Source organism: Mytilus galloprovincialis, chromosome 6 (genome assembly GCF_965363235.1).
Source record: "Mytilus galloprovincialis chromosome 6, xbMytGall1.hap1.1, whole genome shotgun sequence".
NCBI classification, from domain to species: Eukaryota; Metazoa; Mollusca; class Bivalvia; order Mytilida; family Mytilidae; genus Mytilus; species Mytilus galloprovincialis.
Genome location: NC_134843.1, coordinates 70,295,656 through 70,317,643, shown reverse-complemented (window position 1 = coordinate 70,317,643; position 21,988 = coordinate 70,295,656). Strand labels below are relative to the sequence as shown.

At 29.3% G+C, this 21,988-nt stretch overlaps 1 long non-coding RNA gene across 1 annotated transcript; it reads left to right on the top strand.

Annotated features, from left to right (window-relative positions):
- Nucleotides 1-16,853: 16,853 nt before the first annotated feature.
- On the top strand, nt 16,854-19,474 carry LOC143080207 (uncharacterized). The gene is made up of 2 exons (XR_012979662.1): nt 16,854-17,036; nt 19,031-19,474. It is a non-coding gene; the product is annotated as an uncharacterized LOC143080207 (long non-coding RNA).
- Nucleotides 19,475-21,988: the final 2,514 nt, after the last annotated feature.

The following is a 21,988-nucleotide window of genomic DNA, read 5'->3' as shown; positions in this document are numbered from 1 at the left end:
GCCACGACACATACCTCTTCACCAGGACGACTGGATACGTACTATCAGAAATTTAACATACTTAAAGGAAGCAAGATATTTTTATAACTGGGGCGAGTTGTCAGACCTTTACTCAGTGGGGTTTAAACCCTTTTCGTTAAATAAATGAGTGGTCAGACTGATTGTTCAATTTGATTGTACACTTTTTTAAAGTTGGGCGAGTCGGTTACAAGAGTGGGGCGATTTTTTCATAAAGTGGCGATATAGTGTAGGCCGATTGGCCGGTGGGGCGAGTTGACATTGTTTGATATCTACTCATCGTGTTAGGGGGTCATAAAGGGTATACATCATATTGTAATATATAAAGTATATTTCAATGGTTGTGTGTCGTTCTAAACTAGATTTTATGAATTGTAAATGGTTTTTCGTCTAATCTAAAACAGTTGGGATGTAAAATAGTTATCCCATTCGGACTTGGTGTGTCAGTGTAAGATCACCCTCTGGCCTCCGGCCATCGGGATGATCTTACAATGACACACCGCGTCCTTATGGGATAACTATTAAATATAACCTGATATAGTATTCAAAAATATGTTACCTGAGATAGCTTTGATTTAAAGAAATACACCAGTCAAGGACAATTATGTGATGAATACTATTATGTATTTACACTATATGTTGACATTAATGGTATGATGTGTAAAATAGACGATAAACAACTATACATGTCAACATCAATAATATTCATACATATGATAAAGTCTATAACATATGTAAAAAAACAAATAAAAAAACCCCGATAAAATTGAAAACGTACCTGAAACGAAATATTTGAGCTCATTTAAACGATATATATATTAAACTTTAAACTATTAATTAAATTTTGAACTGATATAAGGTATGAAAAAAGTTACCTTATTTTTTTTCTTCTTTGAAACAGGTTTCTAAATAAAAATAAATAAATTGATTGTTTTTTAAAGAATTGCACCAATATATCAAAGAATCATAGAATAAGTATCAAATGAAATCCATAAAAACAATCAAAGTATACACATGGTCATATAAAAAATAATTTGATTAAAAATATATCTGAAACACGGCAAAACCATAAAAGTGCGACAATATTCTGTATACTAAACTTGGATAAACTATTAACTATGTAAAATGAAACATATATATATATATATAAAACAATCAAAAGAATGACTTAAATATCAAACTGTAATTTATAACATAAAAAATTGTCTATAAACCCATCAAGCGCAAGACTAAAAAAAATATCATTTTCATAAACACCATCTATTTTAATTGATATACCCGACCATGTAGTAACTAAAGGTGTGACATATCACATATCACAAAATTGATTTATGTAAAAACACGACACATACCACATTTCCTGTAAAAAAAAAAAAAACAGCAAAAACTTCCTTTCAGAACTGTCTCGAATATCTGGAATAAAAGTGGGGAATGGTAAAAAAAAGATTTATGTATTGATAGTTAAGTTCTATCTTTACATATTAAATAAAGGCAACAGTAGTATACCGCTGTTCAAAACTCATAAATCCATGGACAAAAAAAAATCGGGGTAATAAACTAAAACCGAGGGAAACACATTAAATATAAGAGGAGAACAACAACACAACACCGAAACGCAACACACACAGAAACGGACCAAGCAATAGACAAAATGTTGTTTATATTAACAACACTTAGTATGTTAAGGTATATATCATATGAAAAATAAGCTATATTAAAAGATCATATATTAAGAAAATAATTGACATACATAAGTGTTTGATTATATAGATGAGAACGTTTACAACTTAATGATTTTATATGCATTGGTAAAGCTAGATTTTTAACATGCATTTTGAAACATTAAGGAACTCTTAAAAAGAAGCAATAAGATTGATAAAAAGAACTTCACATACAAAATTTACACAAACAAAATTTTCCAATCTATAGTATTGTATTTATGTACGCTTTTTTTTATCTGTTTCTGAATAAAATATTGTTTACACTAAAATTTGACAAGTTTGGTCTTATAACTGTGGTTTTTTTGTCTTTGAGACCTTCTCAGTACTTCCATTTCATTGACATATGGTATTGATTGATTCTGAAGGGAGTATTTGTTTATTCTGATCAAGTGCTGGAGCAATGGGATGGTCCTGACCAGCCTATGGTTTGTCATCTTGTTGTGCAGCAGGGTTTTCTTGGTGGTTAAGTAAACTTTGAAGTCTTTGTACAAATTTTCTTATAATTTCTATGATACCTTCAACAATCATCACCACAGCTAAGATATATTCTGTAAAAATAGTATTATCTACTTATTATTACATCTCTTGTTTCATCTATTGATATTCCATCATCAATTGATGTATAACCCTCATTTTACTTCTATCCAGTTGAAATTGTTCCATTTGAAATTCTTCAATAGGAACTCCTTTTCTTTTGATATTTGATTATGAATAATGTTGAAGTGCTCAAAATGATTATCAAAACTGAAAAATAAGAACAATGTCCAAATATCATGGCTCGCACATTTCAATTATCTTTTTTTTTCTGCCACAAGATATGATATGAATAGTTTTATTTTGAAGACACAATATAACATAACTCCAAATGCTATAGCAAACACCACTGAAAAGGGAAAAAAATAAAGATAGTTATTCGGAACTTACCTTTCTTCTCAGTGTTTTATTGTGTAATTATATTTTCCTTTTCTGTGATATTTTTTTCTTTAATTGTATTTCTTTTGTTTAAGTTGTATTTCTTTTTTATGAATATGTTTTTTTCTTTAACTGTATTTCTTATGTTTAAGTTGGATCTATTTTTTATAAATATGTTTTTTTTTCTTTAATTGTATTTCTTTTGTTTAAGTTTGTCTTTATTTTTTGTGAATGTGTTTTTTTTTTTGTTTTTTTTTTTTTTAATTGTATTTCTTTTGTTTAAGTTTGAATTTATTTTTTGTGAATGTGTGTGTTTTTTTTTTTGGCTAAATTTATCATAACATGTCAACAATTCTATTGAATACCTACTTCTTTTTTTTTATTAATACATTTTATGAACGTTTACTTAAATATATATCCTACCAAGCTAACCCCATAAAATTAAAAAAAGTAACTAAATAAACTCATGATATATTGCAAGAATGAAATTTTGTATTTGCGTAAAACACGCGTTTCGTCTTAAAAAAATCACTTTTGACGCTCGAAGAAACAAAATCGAGCATTATAGTCCATACCAAACGACAGAAATACAGTGTTTTGTGGTCATTTGTACACGAAATAAATGGATTTTATGTAGATTTTTTAAAACAAATGTATGGTCAAATTGTTTAAAGGACAAACAAAATATGAAATATAGAACCCCATCTTGAGCCTGATATTACACACCATTTCAGTTCATGGTTTTTTTTTAAGACCTTGCTTTACTTTTTACATCAAAAGAATGTAAAATGTCTGTAAACCTCTTAGTTCATGTTTAACGAGATCAATAATCTATTGTTATGCCAAATATAATTATCTACATGTATTGTAATTGTTTCTATCGATTAATGACTGCATGAATTTTATTATATATATATATAAATATATATGAGACCGTTTGTTGTGTTTCAATACAAACTATGATTGGTTTAAATGACAATTATGTATTGTTTACATGTCAATATTTGGATAATGCAGTACTGTTTTCTTATAAAAAAATTTGCTGGTATATAGACTTTGAAGGGGTTCTTTCAAAACAAATACACATAAAAAAGTTGATAAACAAAAATGAAACTTGGGAGAAGTTTTCGGGGATAAAATTTTCATTCTCTTATATTCAAAAAATTAAATTCTCTAAATATTCATATTTTATGCAAAACAAACCCATTTTCAATGATCTCAATTTCTAGTAATCAGAATGATTTTTTTTACATTCTAAATATTCAAGATATATAAATATATATGTATTAAAACTGTAACACAATTAAAATATTGTCCATACAATTCTGTCATTACGGCCCTCTCCATTGGAATAAGTTCCATATCTATATGTTTTTAGGGTAAAAATCAATGATACAAACAAAAATAGTTCATTTCAGAAAAGAAAGCAATAAAATGAATAATATGTATATATTTATAAATGTATATGTTGAAATAAAGAATTACTAACAAAATAGATAATAAGTTAACGGAAAAGAAATTTGAGAAATTTGAGGTGATTTAACCCATAAAGAAGTCAACCCATTTATTGTTAAAGTATTTTGTAATGGGGGTTTATTCTCTAAAATATTCCTTTTCATGTAAGAATTCTTTAAACTTACTGATTTTAAGAAGATGCTAATATATATATATATATATTTTTTTTTAGAAATGTTTTTTGTTGCAATAAAAGAATCGATAGTAGTTTGTATACGTTTTATGTAGATTGAAGGTGTGCGAATATTCTGGTAGCTGCCTTGTCAAATCAAACATATATAGCTACAGGAAACTTTTGACAATATTCTGTTACGCAAAAAAAACCCAACTTGTTGAAAAATCCCTAACGAAAAAAAACACCGTTATAATATGAATAATTTTTAGAAGCAGACGAATTTCTGACTAAATTTTCGTTGTTCTTTTATAAGACATTTAGTTAGTAGAAATACTGGTTTGCCATATTATTGGCTTGCCATCCTTGATGATTTTATTCAATGAACAGACTCGTACCAATACTGAGTCATACTTGAGTTTTGAGATTTCAGAGCTTCTTGTTTGAAATTATTTTTGTGGAATTCAAAAAGGTGCATACGGACAGTTAACACAAAGTCAGTATTGAAAATATCATAAACTGTACAATATCTTCAAAATAGACAAGATGAAGGCATCTCACTAAAGTTCATTTAATGGAATAATTCCCCGAATTAAAAAAATATGTAGCTACTATTAGAACAGACCAATTGATCCTTCTAGGAAATCAAATACCGTCATATATAAGACCTTCGGATTTGTTAGACATTATCGGTCCATTTTTTTATTTGTTTAAAAGTTTTCTTTCTTTCTAAATGTAATCTGCCAAAGCCTGATATTTTGTTTATAATGGTTACTGTATACTTTTATCTTTTAGCTTGCCTGACCTCAAAAGACACGTGAGATATTGCTATGACTTGGAAAATTATTGGAGTGAATAATAATGTTTTTCTTTAAGTATATACATAAATAGATAAAGATTATAACATTAAATGGAGTTAACTAATTTATGGTTGAAGTATTTTGTGATGAATTTTATTTCTCTGTAAAATATTCCTTTCCATGTAAGAATCTTTGAAGGTTTTTCTTTCCTTCTAAACTTACTGATTTTAAGAAGATGTCTTATGATGTATATATAAATGTTTTTAAATGTTTTTTTTGTTGAAATAAAAGAATCGATAGAAGTTTCTGTAGGTTTTAAGTAGATTGAAAGTGGGTGAATATTCTTGGTACTGCCTTGTCGGCTGCCAAATCAAATACCGTAATACAATGTCATAGTACCATTAGGGCTTATACGAAGACATCAGTTTTCCATTATTTTTTTTATTAAAAGTTTTCTTTTTTTCTGAATTGAATCAGCCAAAACCTGATTTCTTTTTATAGTTGTCACTGTTTACTTTCACCTTTAAGCTTGCCAGACCATACTAGGTACGTGAGCTTTTGCTATAAGTTATTGTTTGCTGAAATGGTCATAAACTTTTTAAAATCGTCACTTCGAAATCCACTTGAAAGCTGCAATTTCCACTAACGTTTGCATAAAGATCCTTAGACTATCTGAAGGATAATGTGTTTGGTTGTTCCTTTCTATGGAAATATATAATAACTTAACCTTTTATTTTGCTCATATCTTAAATAATATGATATAATGTACCAAGTCAGGAATACGGCAACATTAATTTAATAGTTCGTTTCTTTGTATGTTGCATTGTCGTTTGTATTTTGTTTCACTTCCGCGTTCTGTTGTTTATTTGTTTTACTCTTATAGTTGATGCGTCCTCGATTTAAGTTTGAAGTTCGGATTGCGTTTTCTCTCCATCAATTTATGATTTTTTTACAACGGTATACTACTGTTGCCTTAATTTAAAAGAATTCCAATTTATTGGCATTCGAAGCTAAACATATTTTACAGATATCTACAATATTATATAATAAATACAATTTTCACTAAAAAATCCGTAATTTCAAAGTTCACTGGTACAATATTGCAATCAAAAGAATGCATATTGTCTTTTTTAAATAATAAAGATAACAATTTTTATATCTGTTCAACCTTGAAAAAAGAAAAGAATATTTTTGATACATAAGTTTTGAAATGTTCTAAACATAAGCTGCCATTGATTGATTACATATTCAATGTAACAATAAAAAAAAAAACGAGTGGAAAAAGAATCATTTGATGTATAAGATATAAAGTTATTACAAAGTCAATTAACCTATATGAATCTACGCCTAAAAAAAGAGTTTATCAAATAATGGAAGAGTTTGTATAAAACTGAAACTATTTTTTACAGATAAAATTTATGAAATATTTTGTTGAAAATAAACCTTAAGCATATATTAATGTACTTTCAAAAAGAAAAAAAGTACAAAAAGCATACTAAATAAATATAAAATGATGTTAAGCCTTAAACACTAGAAATTACTGTGGGTCAATTAAAGCGATAGCACATATTTACTAATGGAAATTCATTCAGATGGCAGAGAAGTAGAAATTAGTTATTTCTTTTTGCTCATATCTATGCTAAGATGTTTTAAAAAGAAGCCTGAATGGAAAGAACGCTTGTTTTATACTGTTCTTCCAGACAATATGGTTTGAGGCAAAGTTTTTCACTTTCAATAAGTTACTTGATAAAAGGTTATCCTAAGTACATTTCAGTAATATTTGAACCGCTCGTTATCCTTCAGAAGTAAACTGTGAAATAATTCATGCAAAACATTCATTCCGCAGTTATATTTAAATAGATTTTGTTATTAGTTATCAAAGGTAGCAGGATTATAATTTAGTACGCCAGGCGCGCGTTTCGTCTACATAAGACTCACCAGTCATGCTCAGATCAAAATAGTTATAAAGCCAAAAAAGTACAAAGTTGAAGAGCATTGAGGGTTGTAAAATTTTTATGAAGGACTTCATCTTTGTAAGTTCATTTTGCACATCACATTTAAATTGCTTGACACAAACCAGGATCAGGACCATAACTATAACGTTTTGTTCAATGCTAATCTACTTTTTTCTGAATTCATAGAACAAAACTAGAAGTTTTATTCGCCTGCTGAATGAGGTAGATTGGAGAAAAAAAAAAAATTAATATCAATGATTCATACTAAAGAAATTCCTGTGGAATGCTGTACTTTATTCAAGACAGAGATTTAATTGTCCATACAATGTTTACCCTAATGTGAAGTGTGTAAAGGGACACACTTGCTTTGGAAGGTGGGAAAAGAATAATTCACATAAAAATATGATATGTTCCAGTTGGAAGTCTTTGTGGTTGAAAAACAGATGGAGAGTTGTCTCCTTGGCACTCAAATCACATCGTCCTTTATATATTGAAAACATATAACATCTTTATTGAGCTTTGAAGACCTGCATATGTTTCTTTAACATTTTTTATGCAGTAATAAATTTAGTTTTGTTTAAAATATTTTCGAATATGCCACAAGTTGTGGAATTGTTATATTAATTCAGCATACATTCATACGTGTAAAGCCAACTTTTTTACTTGAGCCTACTATTAATCATAAAATCGAATGCATTTTTACACCAAGCAATGCAACAATGTCCAAGTAAGAATGCTATAAATATATTCCTTTGTAAAGCTGTAATTCCAGATGTAGGCTTATTTGATTTGTTTCTTCTCCAATCTACCTCATTCAGCAGGCGAGCTTTGATTAATGTCTTTGATTTTTTTTTATAGTGAGAGTAATGTATTTAATCCACTGATTTCTTAATTCCATATTTTCTTACACATTACCAATTTTTGTTATATATTTGTGTATACCTTAAAAACGTAATCCTATTCATTTGGATAAATGGTTCGATATTAGTTTAGTGAGCTGTGCGTCAACCTGAATAAAATTGTCTTTATCACATCCAATTGTCCATGTTTTGAGTTTGATCTGGTAGATATTTTTTTAAAGTGTATATCATAAAACGAGTCACTACACACACTTTTATTGACTTATTAGGCTATTGAAGAAAAAACAGAGGAGTCTAAAAAGGGGAAGGAGATACATTGTTTGATTATTAATTTCTGAAAAGAATAAGTTTATTTTATTTATAAGGGAAGTGAACAAATAGTTTCCCTTGAAAATTATGATAAAATTAAATACAACATTGAGTTTAAGAATAATTGTTTTTCCTGTCTGTATTTGCGATTAAAGAAACAAGTTTTTATTCTATTTTTTTTCGCATTATACAGAAATTCACTGCATTTTCTACCAGAATTATTGTGTTCTCTTAAGCCTTAGATATACATTCAGTAAATATAAAACTGCGGGTATTTTTTTTTGGCAACTACCGGTATTCGTTTGTCACCCCCTCACCCTAAAAAGAGTTAAAATATACATAATGAATTTCCACTTTTGCATAGAGAATTGTAGAAATGTTTATAATTTTAGAATTACATAGCCAAAATACAGCTTCGAAAATTGCCCACTTCTAGTTTTGTTCTATGAATTCAGAAAAAAGTAGATTAGCATTGAACAAAACGTAGTTATGGTCCTGATCCTGGTTTGTGTCAAGCAATTTAAATATGATGTGCAAAATGAACTTACAAAGATGAAGTCCTTCATAAACATTTTACAACCCTCAATGCTCTTCAACTTTGTACTTTTTTGGCTTTATAACTATTTTGATCTGAGCATGACTGGTGAGTCTTATGTAGACGAAACGCGCGCCTGGCGTACTAAATTATAATCCTGCTACCTTTGATAACTAATAACAAAATCTATTTAAATATAACTGCGGAATGAATGTTTTGCATGAATTATTTCACAGTTTACTTCTGAAGGATAACGAGCGGTTCAAATATTACTGAAATGTACTTAGGATAACCTTTTATCAAGTAACTTATTGAAAGTGAAAAACTTTGCCTCAAACCATATTGTCTGGAAGAACAGTATAAAACAAGCGTTCTTTCCATTCAGGCTTCTTTTTAAAACATCTTAGCATAGATATGAGCAAAAAGAAATAACTAATTTCTACTTCTCTGCCATCTGAATGAATTTCCATTAGTAAATATGTGCTATCGCTTTAATTGACCCACAGTAAATTAAGTAAAGGCTTAACATCATTTTAGATTTATTTAGTATGCTTTTTGTACTTTTTTTCTTTTTGAAAGTACATTAATATATGCTTAAGGTTTATTTTCAACAAAATATTTCATAAATTTTATCTGTAAAAAATAATTTCAGTTTTATACAAACTCTTCCATTATTTGATAAACTCTTTTTTTAGGCGTAGATTCATATTGGTTAATTGACTTTGGAATAACTTTATATCTTATACATCAAATGATTCTTTTTCCACTCGTTTTTTTTTATTGTTACATTGAATATGTAATCAATCAATGGCAGCTTATGTTTAGAACATTTTAAAACTTATGTATCAAAAATATTCTTTTCTTTTTTCAAGGTTGAACAGATATAAAAATTGTTATCTTTATTATTTAAAAAAGACAATATGCATTCTTTTGATTGCAATATTGTACCAGTGAACTTTTAAATTACGGATTTTTTAGTGAAAATTGTATTTATTATATAATATTGTAGATATCTGTAAAATATGTTTAGCTTCGAATGCCAATAAATTGGAATTCTTTTAAATTAAGGCAACAGTAGTATACCGTTGTAAAAAAATCATAAATTGATGGAGAGAAAACGCAATCCGAACTTCAAACTTAAATCGAGGACGCATCAACTATAAGAGTAAAACAAATAAACAACAGAACGCGGAAGTGAAACAAAATACAAACGACAATGCAACATACAAAGAAATGAACTATTAAATTAATGTTGCCGTATTCCTGACTTGGTACATTATATCATATTATTTAAGATATGAGCAAAATAAAAGGTTAAGTTATTATATATTTCCATAGAAAGGAACAACCAAACACATTATCCTTCAGATAGTCTAAGGATCTTTATGCAAACGTTAGTGGAAATTGCAGCTTTCAAGTGGATTTCGAAGTGACGATTTTAAAAAGTTTATGACCATTTCAGCAAACAATAACTTATAGCAAAAGCTCACGTACCTAGTATGGTCTGGCAAGCTTAAAGGTGAAAGTAAACAGTAACAACTATAAAAAGAAATCAGGTTTTGGCTGATTCAATTCAGAAAAAAAGAAAACTTTTAATAAAAAAAATAATGGAAAACTGATGTATTCGTATAAGCCCTAATGGTACTATGACATTGTATTACGGTATTTGATTTGGCAGCCGACAAGGCAGTACCAAGAATATTCACCCACTTTCAATCTACTTAAAACCTACAGAAACTTCTATCGATTCTTTTATTTCAACAAAAAAAAACATTTAAAAACATTTATATATACATCATAAGACATCTTCTTAAAATCAGTAAGTTTAGAAGGAAAGAAAAACCTTCAAAGATTCTTACATGGAAAGGAATATTTTACAGAGAAATAAAATTCATCACAAAATACTTCAACCATAAATTAGTTAACTCCATTTAATGTTATAATCTTTATCTATTTATGTATATACTTAAAGAAAAACATTATTATTCACTCCAAAATTTTCCAAGTCATAGCAATATCTCACGTGTCTTGTGAGGTCAGGCAAGCTAAAAGGTAAAAGTATACAGTAACCATTATAAACAAAATATCAGGCTTTGGCAGATTACATTTAGAAAGAAAGAAAACTTTTAAACAAATAAAAAAATGGACCGATAATGTCTAACAAATCCGAAGGTCTTATATATGACGGTATTTGATTTCCTAGACGGATCAATTGGTCTGTTCTAATAGTAGCTACATATTTTTTTTAATTCGGGGAATTATTCCATTAAATGAACTTTAGTGAGATGCCTTCATCTTGTCTATTTTGAAGGTATTGTACAGTTTATGATATTTTCAATACTGACTTTGTGTTAACTGTCCGTATGCACCTTTTTGAATTCCACAAAAATAATTTCAAACAAGAAGCTCTGAAATCTCAAAACTCAAGTATGACTCAGTATTGGTACGAGTCTGTTCATTGAATAAAATCATCAAGGATGGCAAGCCAATAATATGGCAAACCAGTATTTCTACTAACTAAATGTCTTATAAAAGAACAACGAAAATTTAGTCAGAAATTCGTCAGCTTCTAAAAATTATTCATATCATAACGGTGTTTTTTTTCGTTAGGGATTTTTCAACAAGTTGGGTTTTTTTTTGCGTAACAGAATATTGTCAAAAGTTTCCTGTAGCTATATATGTTTGATTTGACAAGGCAGCTACCAGAATATTCGCACACCTTCAATCTACATAAAACGTATACAAACTACTATCGATTCTTTTATTGCAACAAAAAACATTTCTAAAAAAAAAAATATATATATATATATTAGCATCTTCTTAAAATCAGTAAGTTTAAAGAATTCTTACATGAAAAGGAATATTTTAGAGAATAAACCCCCATTACAAAATACTTTAACAATAAATGGGTTGACTTCTTTATGGGTTAAATCGCCTCAAATTTCTCAAATTTCTTTTCCGTTAACTTATTATCTATTTTGTTAGTAATTCTTTATTTCAACATATACATTTATAAATATATACATATTATTCATTTTATTGCTTTCTTTTCTGAAATGAACTATTTTTGTTTGTATCATTGATTTTTACCCTAAAAACATATAGATATGGAACTTATTCCAATGGAGAGGGCCGTAATGACAGAATTGTATGGACAATATTTTAATTGTGTTACAGTTTTAATACATATATATTTATATATCTTGAATATTTAGAATGTAAAAAAAATCATTCTGATTACTAGAAATTGAGATCATTGAAAATGGGTTTGTTTTGCATAAAATATGAATATTTAGAGAATTTAATTTTTTGAATATAAGAGAATGAAAATTTTATCCCCGAAAATTTCTCCCAAGTTTCATTTTTGTTTATCAACTTTTTTATGTGTATTTGTTTTGAAAGAACCCCTTCAAAGTCTATATACCAGCAAATTTTTTTATAAGAAAACAGTACTGCATTATCCAAATATTGACATGTAAACAATACATAATTGTCATTTAAACCAATCATAGTTTGTATTGAAACACAACAAACGGTCTCATATATATTTATATATATATATATAATAAAATTCATGCAGTCATTAATCGATAGAAACAATTACAATACATGTAGATAATTATATTTGGCATAACAATAGATTATTGATCTCGTTAAACATGAACTAAGAGGTTTACAGACATTTTACATTCTTTTGATGTAAAAAGTAAAGCAAGGTCTTAAAAAAAAACCATGAACTGAAATGGTGTGTAATATCAGGCTCAAGATGGGGTTCTATATTTCATATTTTGTTTGTCCTTTAAACAATTTGACCATACATTTGTTTTAAAAAATCTACATAAAATCCATTTATTTCGTGTACAAATGACCACAAAACACTGTATTTCTGTCGTTTGGTATGGACTATAATGCTCGATTTTGTTTCTTCGAGCGTCAAAAGTGATTTTTTTAAGACGAAACGCGTGTTTTACGCAAATACAAAATTTCATTCTTGCAATATATCATGAGTTTATTTAGTTACTTTTTTTAATTTTATGGGGTTAGCTTGGTAGGATATATATTTAAGTAAACGTTCATAAAATGTATTAATAAAAAAAAAGAAGTAGGTATTCAATAGAATTGTTGACATGTTATGATAAATTTAGCCAAAAAAAAAAAAAAAAAACACACACATTCACAAAAAATAAATTCAAACTTAAACAAAAGAAATACAATTAAAAAAAAAAAAAAAAACAAAAAAAAAAAAAAAACACATTCACAAAAAATAAATACAAACTTAAACAAAAGAAATACAATTAAAGAAAAAAAAACATATTTATAAAAAATAGATCCAACTTAAACATAAGAAATACAGTTAAAGAAAAAAACATATTCATAAAAAAGAAATACAACTTAAACAAAAGAAATACAATTAAAGAAAAAAATATCACAGAAAAGGAAAATATAATTACACAATAAAACACTGAGAAGAAAGGTAAGTTCCGAATAACTATCTTTATTTTTTTCCCTTTTCAGTGGTGTTTGTTATAGCATTTGGAGTTATGTTATATTGTGTCTTCAAAATAAAACTATTCATATTATATCTTGTGGCAGAAAAAAAAGATAATTGAAATGTGCGAGCCATGATATTTGGACATTGTTCTTATTTTTCAGTTTTGATAATCATTTTGAGCACTTCAACATTATTCATAATCAAATATCAAAAGAAAAGGAGTTCCTATTGAAGAATTTCAAATGGAACAATTTCAACTGGATAGAAGTAAAATGAGGATTATACATCAATTGATGATGGAATATCAATAGATGAAACAAGAGATGTAATAATAAGTAGATAATACTATTTTTACAGAATATATCTTAGCTGTGGTGATGATTGTTGAAGGTATCATAGAAATTATAAGAAAATTTGTACAAAGACTTCAAAGTTTACTTAACCACCAAGAAAACCCTGCTGCACAACAAGATGACAAACCATAGGCTGGTCAGGACCATCCCATTGCTCCAGCACTTGATCAGAATAAACAAATACTCCCTTCAGAATCAATCAATACCATATGTCAATGAAATGGAAGTACTGAGAAGGTCTCAAAGACAAAAAAACCACAGTTATAAGACCAAACTTGTCAAATTTTAGTGTAAACAATATTTTATTCAGAAACAGATAAAAAAAAGCGTACATAAATACAATACTATAGATTGGAAAATTTTGTTTGTGTAAATTTTGTTTGTGAAGTTCTTTTTATCAATCTTATTGCTTCTTTTTGAGAGTTCCTTAATGTTTCAAAATGCATGTTAAAAATCTAGCTTTACCAATGCATATAAAATCATTAAGTTGTAAACGTTCTCATCTATATAATTAAACACTTATTTATGTCAATTATTTTCTTAATATATGATCTTTTAATATAACTTATTTTTTATATGATACCTTAACATACTTAGTGTTGATAATATTAACAACATTTTGTCTATTGCTTGGTCCGTTTCTGTGTGTGTTGCGTTTCGGTGTTGTGTTGTTGTTCTCTTATATTTAATGTGTTTCCCTCGGTTTTATTTTGTTACCCCGATTTTGTTTTTTGTCCATGGATTTATGAGTTTTGAACAGCGGTATACTACTGTTGCCTTTATTTAATATGTAAAGATAGAACTTAACTATCAATACATAAATCTTTTTTTTTACCATTCCCCACTTTTATTCCAGATATTCGAGATAGTTCTGAAAGGAAGTTTTTGCTGTTTTTTCTTTTACATGAAATGTGGTATGTGTCGTGTTTTTACATAAATCAATTTTGTGATATGTGATATGTCACACCTTTAGTTATTACATGGTCGGGTATTTCAATTAAAATAGATGGTGTTTTTTTTTTAGTCTTGCGCTTGATGGGTTTATAGACAAATTTTTATGTTTTAAATTACAGTTATATATTTAAGTCATTCTTTTGATTGTTTATATATATTTGTCTCATTTTACATAGTTAATAGTTTATCCAAGTTTAGTATACAGAATATTGTCGCATTTTTATGGTTTTGCCGTGTTTCAGATATATTTTTTTATCAAATTATTTTTTATATGACCATGTGTATACTTTGATTGTTTTTATGGATTTCATTTGATACTTATTCTATGATTCTTTGATATATTGGTGCAATTCTTTAAAAAAAAAATCAATTTATTTATTTTTATTTAGAAACCTGTTTCAAAGAAGAAAAAAAATAAAGTAACTTTTTTCATACCTTATATCAGTTCAAAATTTAATTTATAATTTAAAGTTTAATATATATATCGATTTAATGAGCTCAAAATATTTCGTTTCAGGTACGGTTGCAATTTTATCGTTTTTTTTTTATTTGTTTTTTACATATGTTAAAGACTTTATCATATGTATGAATATTATTGATGTTGACATGTATAGTTGTTTATCGTCTATTTTACACATCATGCCATTAATGTCAACATATAGTGTAAATACATAATAGTATTCATCACATAATTGTCCTTGACTGGTGTATTTCTTTAAATCAAAGCTATCTCAGGTAACATATTTTTGAATACTATATCAGGTTATATGTTTATATGTTTATATATTGATGTTTAACAACTATACACTGCATAATTTTCTCAATGAAAAAAACCCTCAGGTAACATATTTTAAAACAATGTACCATAGTAAAGCCTAGGTGGTTGAGTGGTCTTTCGCATCGGACATAGTGCGAGGCGATTTGATGGCACGATATATTAGTGCCATGAGTTCTAATCCTGACGAAGGAAGAACAAAACATTTGCGAAAGCAAATTTACAGATCTAACTTTGTTGTGCTGATATTTAGACGACTTATATATATATATTATATATAAACGAGTCTAAATTGAAAACTACGTTCAAACCTATAATTGCGTTGGATAAAAATCGTAATTTTATATTATATATACATATTGTTTATTGAAAACATGATGTTAACTTAAAAATGATAAAGGCACTTGAAACATGCATGTTAGCTTTGAATAAATGTTAATGTGTTTTAATCATCGTATCTTTTCCCAAGCCATTTACTTGCTATCCAAACAACATATTACTGAATGAGGTATACCTATGTATACTGTATATTCATAAAATCAAAATACACACATTCTACACATTCCTAAGGTTACAACATTCTTGATGACATCATTCTGACAATTGCTGGAATGTCACTTATTTGAACTTTGATTGACCTCATGTGTCCTTAGATCATTACTCAATCCGGAAGTGTTCCAGAACAGGCATAAGATTAAACCGGAAGCTGTTCCAGAACAGGCACTACACTACTACTATTATAGGTTTAAATGCTCATTAAAATGTATAATATTTGTCTTAAAACTACATATAATGGGCATTTTAGAATGACATGAAGTTCATCTTCAATAGTAGAGCTACAACACATGTCATCTAGTGGACTTCTTTTCTTAAACTTTCATACTTTCCAGTTTCTATTTTTTTAGTGGAGCTACCCCACATTTAAATTTTGCAAAAGCGCATTTGTTTTTAATTGACAGAATATTTTTAACAAATAACAGTTGGCCAAAAGTATATTTTTAAGTTCATTTTCGCTCAGTTGAATAGAAATTCCAATTTTAACTCTTCTGTCGTAGAAATGTCAATATCATGTTATTGTTTGTACGTACAACATGTATCATTATATCAAAATGTGTCAGTCCCAGTCAAGATTCACTGAATAACCACGAAATATTTACAGATGATAAAATATTTACAAAAAAAAGTCATGAATCTGTATGAACGTTATGTACGATGAAGTTAATTAAGTGTTCACAAGAAAGTAAGTATGACTGTAAATTTTATTTAAACAGTTTGTTAAAGTCGGAACATACATATACATATGAACGCACGATACACGCACGATGCACGGTTAAGAATGAATGATTGATGAGCGCACTATACACGCACGATACACGATTAAGAATACACGATGCACGCACGTTACACGGAAAATACACGGTACGATGAATGATGAACGCACGATTGGTACACGCACGATACAAGCACGATGCACGCACGCAACACGCACGGAATAATGGTCAGTTTGAATTTTAGAAGGTCTGTAAGTAGGCGGGGCTTATAGGTTAGTTGAGGTCATTGACATATAAAGCTAACGTTTATACGTATAGCTTTATCTGTATAGTAAAATAGCTGATTGCAGTATAAATACAAGTGAACGTATTAGGATACACGACACAAAAAGATATCTAAATACTGCAGTGTTGTATTAAGAATTATAGTACTTGTAATCTGTGCGAATCTAAGGTATGTTCATTGAATACATATATTTATAAAAAAGATTTTTTGACCGTTACAATTTAGAAGGTCTGTCCAAATTATTTTTGCAAAGAATTCCGCTCAAACTGGGGCTAGGGGTCGTATTAAACTTGCAGTAAGTGTTTTTTTCTCCGTGTTGAAGGCCTCACTGACTTTAGATGAAGAACAGCAATAAAAGCCCTGTTCCTTTGCTTTGTATGTGCCTTTTTTTGCTGAGCATGTATTGTATTTGTCGGCGTTTTGCATTTGCGCCGATCTGAGCATGTATTGTATTTGTCGACGTTTTGCATTTGCGCCGATCTGCATTTCATTTGCGCCGATTTTTTTTCCAGGTAAATTACAGGTGAATGCTATTTTTCATGTATCATCATTAACCACTTCCGTTAGCAATTGTACAAATGTTATGAATTGTCAGTCAATTCGGATAGCGATTTACCAATGTCACTTAATAAAAAAGAAGATGTGGTATGATTGCCAATGGGACAACTCTCCACAAAAGACCAAAATGACACAGAAATTAACAATTATAGGTAACCGTATGGCCTTCAACAATGAGTAAAGCCCATACCGCATAGTCAGCTTTAAAAGGCCCGAAATGACAATGTAAAACAATTCAAACGAGAAAACTAACTGCCTTATGTATATAAAAAAAAATGTCTGTATACTCTGTGCTCAGCCCAACAGACTGGATTTTCCTCCACCAGTTGTGAGCCATAATTTCAACAATTATACTTCATAACACTTTTGCTTGGAAGAGGGCGTAAATAAGAGGTTTGCAGTTTTCAATTTTACATCCGTGTAAAGTAAATAACTGATATCCTAAAAGTATTTCGGACAGCACTTAAAAAGTTTTATCTATAAATATTGGAGATATATCATTGCAAAGACATTGGAGATTGAGTTGTGTTGAAAAAATAAGTATACGTTTCTCGCTTGCACTGATCTTTCGATATGTATGCCCAGTATTTATTCATCTATGTAAAACTGTAAATGCAATTAGGAGCAATTATAAAATCGGCGCAAAAGAAAAATTGAAATCGGCGCAAATGAAAGAATGAAAATTTTAAATATCGGCGCAAATGTCATACGCCCGTATTTGCGCATGGATAAATACCATATCCGTTGTTTTTTTCTAGTATGTTGTAATCATTCTGTATGCTTATGAGATCTTAATATGATAGATTTTGCAGACTGAGTCTTATTTTAATACTCGTAAGGACTCGCATCACATTGATCAGTGAGTATTTTAATAGGATGCTGCTGTATTTGAGTTTGAAAAATTATGTATGTTACACAAAAGAATCTCAAACTCATTTTTAATCATTTAAGTTGACATTTTCTTAGTCCAATACTATTTTGAATTACTGATACACTAAAAATAGTCGAGTTTTGTAAAACCAAATAGACCGAGCATCAATCGACGGGTGCCACATGTGGAGCAGGATTAGCTTACCTTTCCGGAGCACATGAGATCACCCCTAGTGGGGATTGTGTTGCTTAGGCATTAGTTTTCTATATCGTGTTTTGTGTACCGTTGTTTGTCTGTTTGTATTTTTCCTTTTTTTGCCCTATATGTAATACATATTTCGTACTTCGTATAATTGTATACACATTTAGGCAAGTTGATTAAATGATATACAACCATTCCCGATGGACTAAACAGAGCTCCAAAACAATAGATACTAGTAATCATATCAAATTTCCTTGATATATTACGAAAAATACACATATATTATATATTTTGCCCCCCCCACCCAATAAAAAAAACCCCCAAAAATAAGAGAAAAAATAAGCCTGTCAACATAATGCAAGGTCGAAAACGCACGTCGAAAGAATACACACAACTACAAAACAATAGTAATATTTTATAGTTATTCTGGTGTATGACCGACAAAAACTTTTTACATGAGGAATTCTCTTTTGTGATTGATATTATTATTTAATGTTTCATTTCTTTCTTTTTTTTTTTTATCTTTTTGTAGAAATGCAGAAACTGTATGTTGCGTGTATTGTTCTTTTGGTCGCCAACATGTCCAATCTGTCTTACGGAGTATCCACGACGGTGCTTGAAATGTTTCCAGAATTCAACGACCTTTTACAGAAAAATATAAAATCCGAAAGAGAAATTCGGTCATTGAAGAATGATGTGTCCCGTCTACGACAGGAGATGAACACTTTCAAAACCCAGACAGGAAATGCTATTAAGAATTTATTAAGCCTTCATGGACTATAAAGTTAATCAATGATTGTTTTACAATTTACAAACCCGTTTATACGAATCTTTTATGGTAATTGTATTTATATTTATATTCTGGAAATGTTTATAATTGTATCATGTTGATACATGTAAAACTTAGAGTATAATCTTTTATAGTAAACAGATGTAATCTTTTCTGTACTTTGGCATTAAATTTTTGTTAGACTCAGTGCGTTTGTTGCAATGCCAATATGCAAACAAGAATGTGTATAGTATACGGATGCCCATCTCGCACTATCATATTCTATGTTCAGTGGACCGTGAAATTGGGGGCCAAAGCTCAATCGGCATCAAAATTAGAAAGATATATCAAAAGGAACATGTATACTAAATTTCATGTTTACTGGACTCCATCTTCATCAACCTGAAGCAGACGGACGGATAAAAAAAACCCCGGATACACAGACCGTAAATCATAATGGCTTAAATGGGACTAAAAAAAAAACTCTTAATACAAAATATCAAACCTTTTTTGAGTACTACACGCTACACTAGGCAAAGTCCGTCAATATAACAACCACATTTTATTCTCTCGAAAAACACATTTACTCTTGACAAGTATACTAGTCTAGAAAATACATTTAATTTGAATTAACAATCAGATTGTTTTGTAGTCTTTTACAATTGATATATGCCCACATTGCAATAAATAGCTAGTAAATATCAATCACTTCTTTTTACAGTGTTGTAAATAAGGGCAGGCCAATGTTAAACAAAGGTTATTTTGTTGGTCAGAATGGTCTTTACATCATGTCTTTGACAAGGTTATTCATTTTCAGTTCATATAAGGCAAGCACATTCATTTTCAAAATCCTCCTGTGATTCTTCCAATTTAATGATCATACATATAATACTATTTACTTAAACCATTTTGACACTTTCCTGTTTTGGTAATGAATACTCTTTTCGAGTATTATACCAAATATTTGTATAATCCAAACTATTACAATTAAAAGCAACAGTAGTATACCGCTGTTCAAAAGTCATAAATCGGTTGAGAAAAAAACCAAATAAATTCGAGCTACAAACAAAAACCGAGGGAAACACATCAATTATAAGAAGAAAATATATAGGAAATCAGGAATACTGAAGTGAAACAAAACCCAACGTCAATATTCATAGAAACGATCTTTTTGATTACAATTGACATATTCCTGACTTTGTTAAGTACATTTCAAGAAAAAAATGACGAATTTAACCTGTTTTCTGTTGAGCCTCTATATATATGCCTCACGTTACGAAGTTTCCGTCTGTCACATGTCCATTGTCCGTGACCTCATTTTCATGGTTCAGTGACTACTTGAAAAAAATTAAGATGTTTGCAATGTTAATTTTTCTCTTATCATGAGTAGTAGGATAACTATATTTGATATGTGCGTACCTTGCAAGGTCCTCATGCCCGTCAGAAAGTTTTCACTTGACCTCGTCTCGTTCAAGTCCATATCTCAGATACTATAAGCAATATGTCTAGTATATTCGGTGTATGGAAGGACTGTAGGGTGCACATGCTCAACTGGCATGTGCCATCTGATTATAACCTCATTTTCATGGTTCAGTAGTGATAGTTAAGTTTTTGTGGTTTGGTCTATTTTGTTTATAATACTTTATGCAATAGGTCTTCTATATTTGGTGTGTGGAATGATTGTAAGGTGTACGTGTCTAGCTGGCAGGTGTCATCTGACATTGACCTCATTTTATGGTAATAACAGTGGTCAAAGTTAAGTTTTTGACTTTTTGTTTTTTTTTCTGATACTATATGCAATAGCCTAGGTCAACTATATTTGGTGTATCGAAATATGTTATAATGAACATGTCAGTCTCGCAGGTTTCATTTAACATTGACCTTATTTACATGGTTCATTGGTCAATGTTTAGTTTTCTTGGTTAAGTCTGTTTCTTAGAAACTATAATCAATTGGTCAAATATATATATTTAGTGTTTTGGATGATTTTAAGATGTACATGTATTTCTTGTTTGGTTTATATGACCTTGACCTCATTTTCTTGGATCATGTAAAGTTTATGTGATAGTAGTAGTAAAACTTTATATTTAGTACTTTCAACATTATATCAATGATAAGTAAAGGAGGTTCAGCGTGTGTATTCTTGTTATTGCTAGCCAAACTTCCCAAACTTATATGGCAATGTTTGAAAATATCGCTGAAATGACAACACTACGTGACAGAAATACAACACAAACACACGCAAGAACACTTATGAGAAACACAACAACAACTAATGTAATAGTGGACACAACATGCAAACCGTAAAACAAAAACGGACATCTTCCTCCAATGACATACAGCACAGGACACCACCAACAGTGACACACTAAGTAACGAACATTGAAACTCATACAATTATTTCACAATACCAGTCCAAACAATTATTATGACAATGACGGTATTGAAAGGCTATTTTATAATTATTTGAAAATACGTAACACAGTACCCAACCGAAACCTCAACAGAAACATATTATAAATAAAGTAATATAGCTGACTATGCGGTATTGGTTTTCCTCATTGTTGAAGGCCGTACAGTGACCTATAGTTGTTAATTTCTGTGTCATTTGGTCTTTTATGGAAAGTTGGCAATCATACCACATCTTTCTTATTGTAATACTTCAAAACAGATTTATGAAAGAAGAAAAAAATGAAAGATTTCAATATTTTTCAAACCATC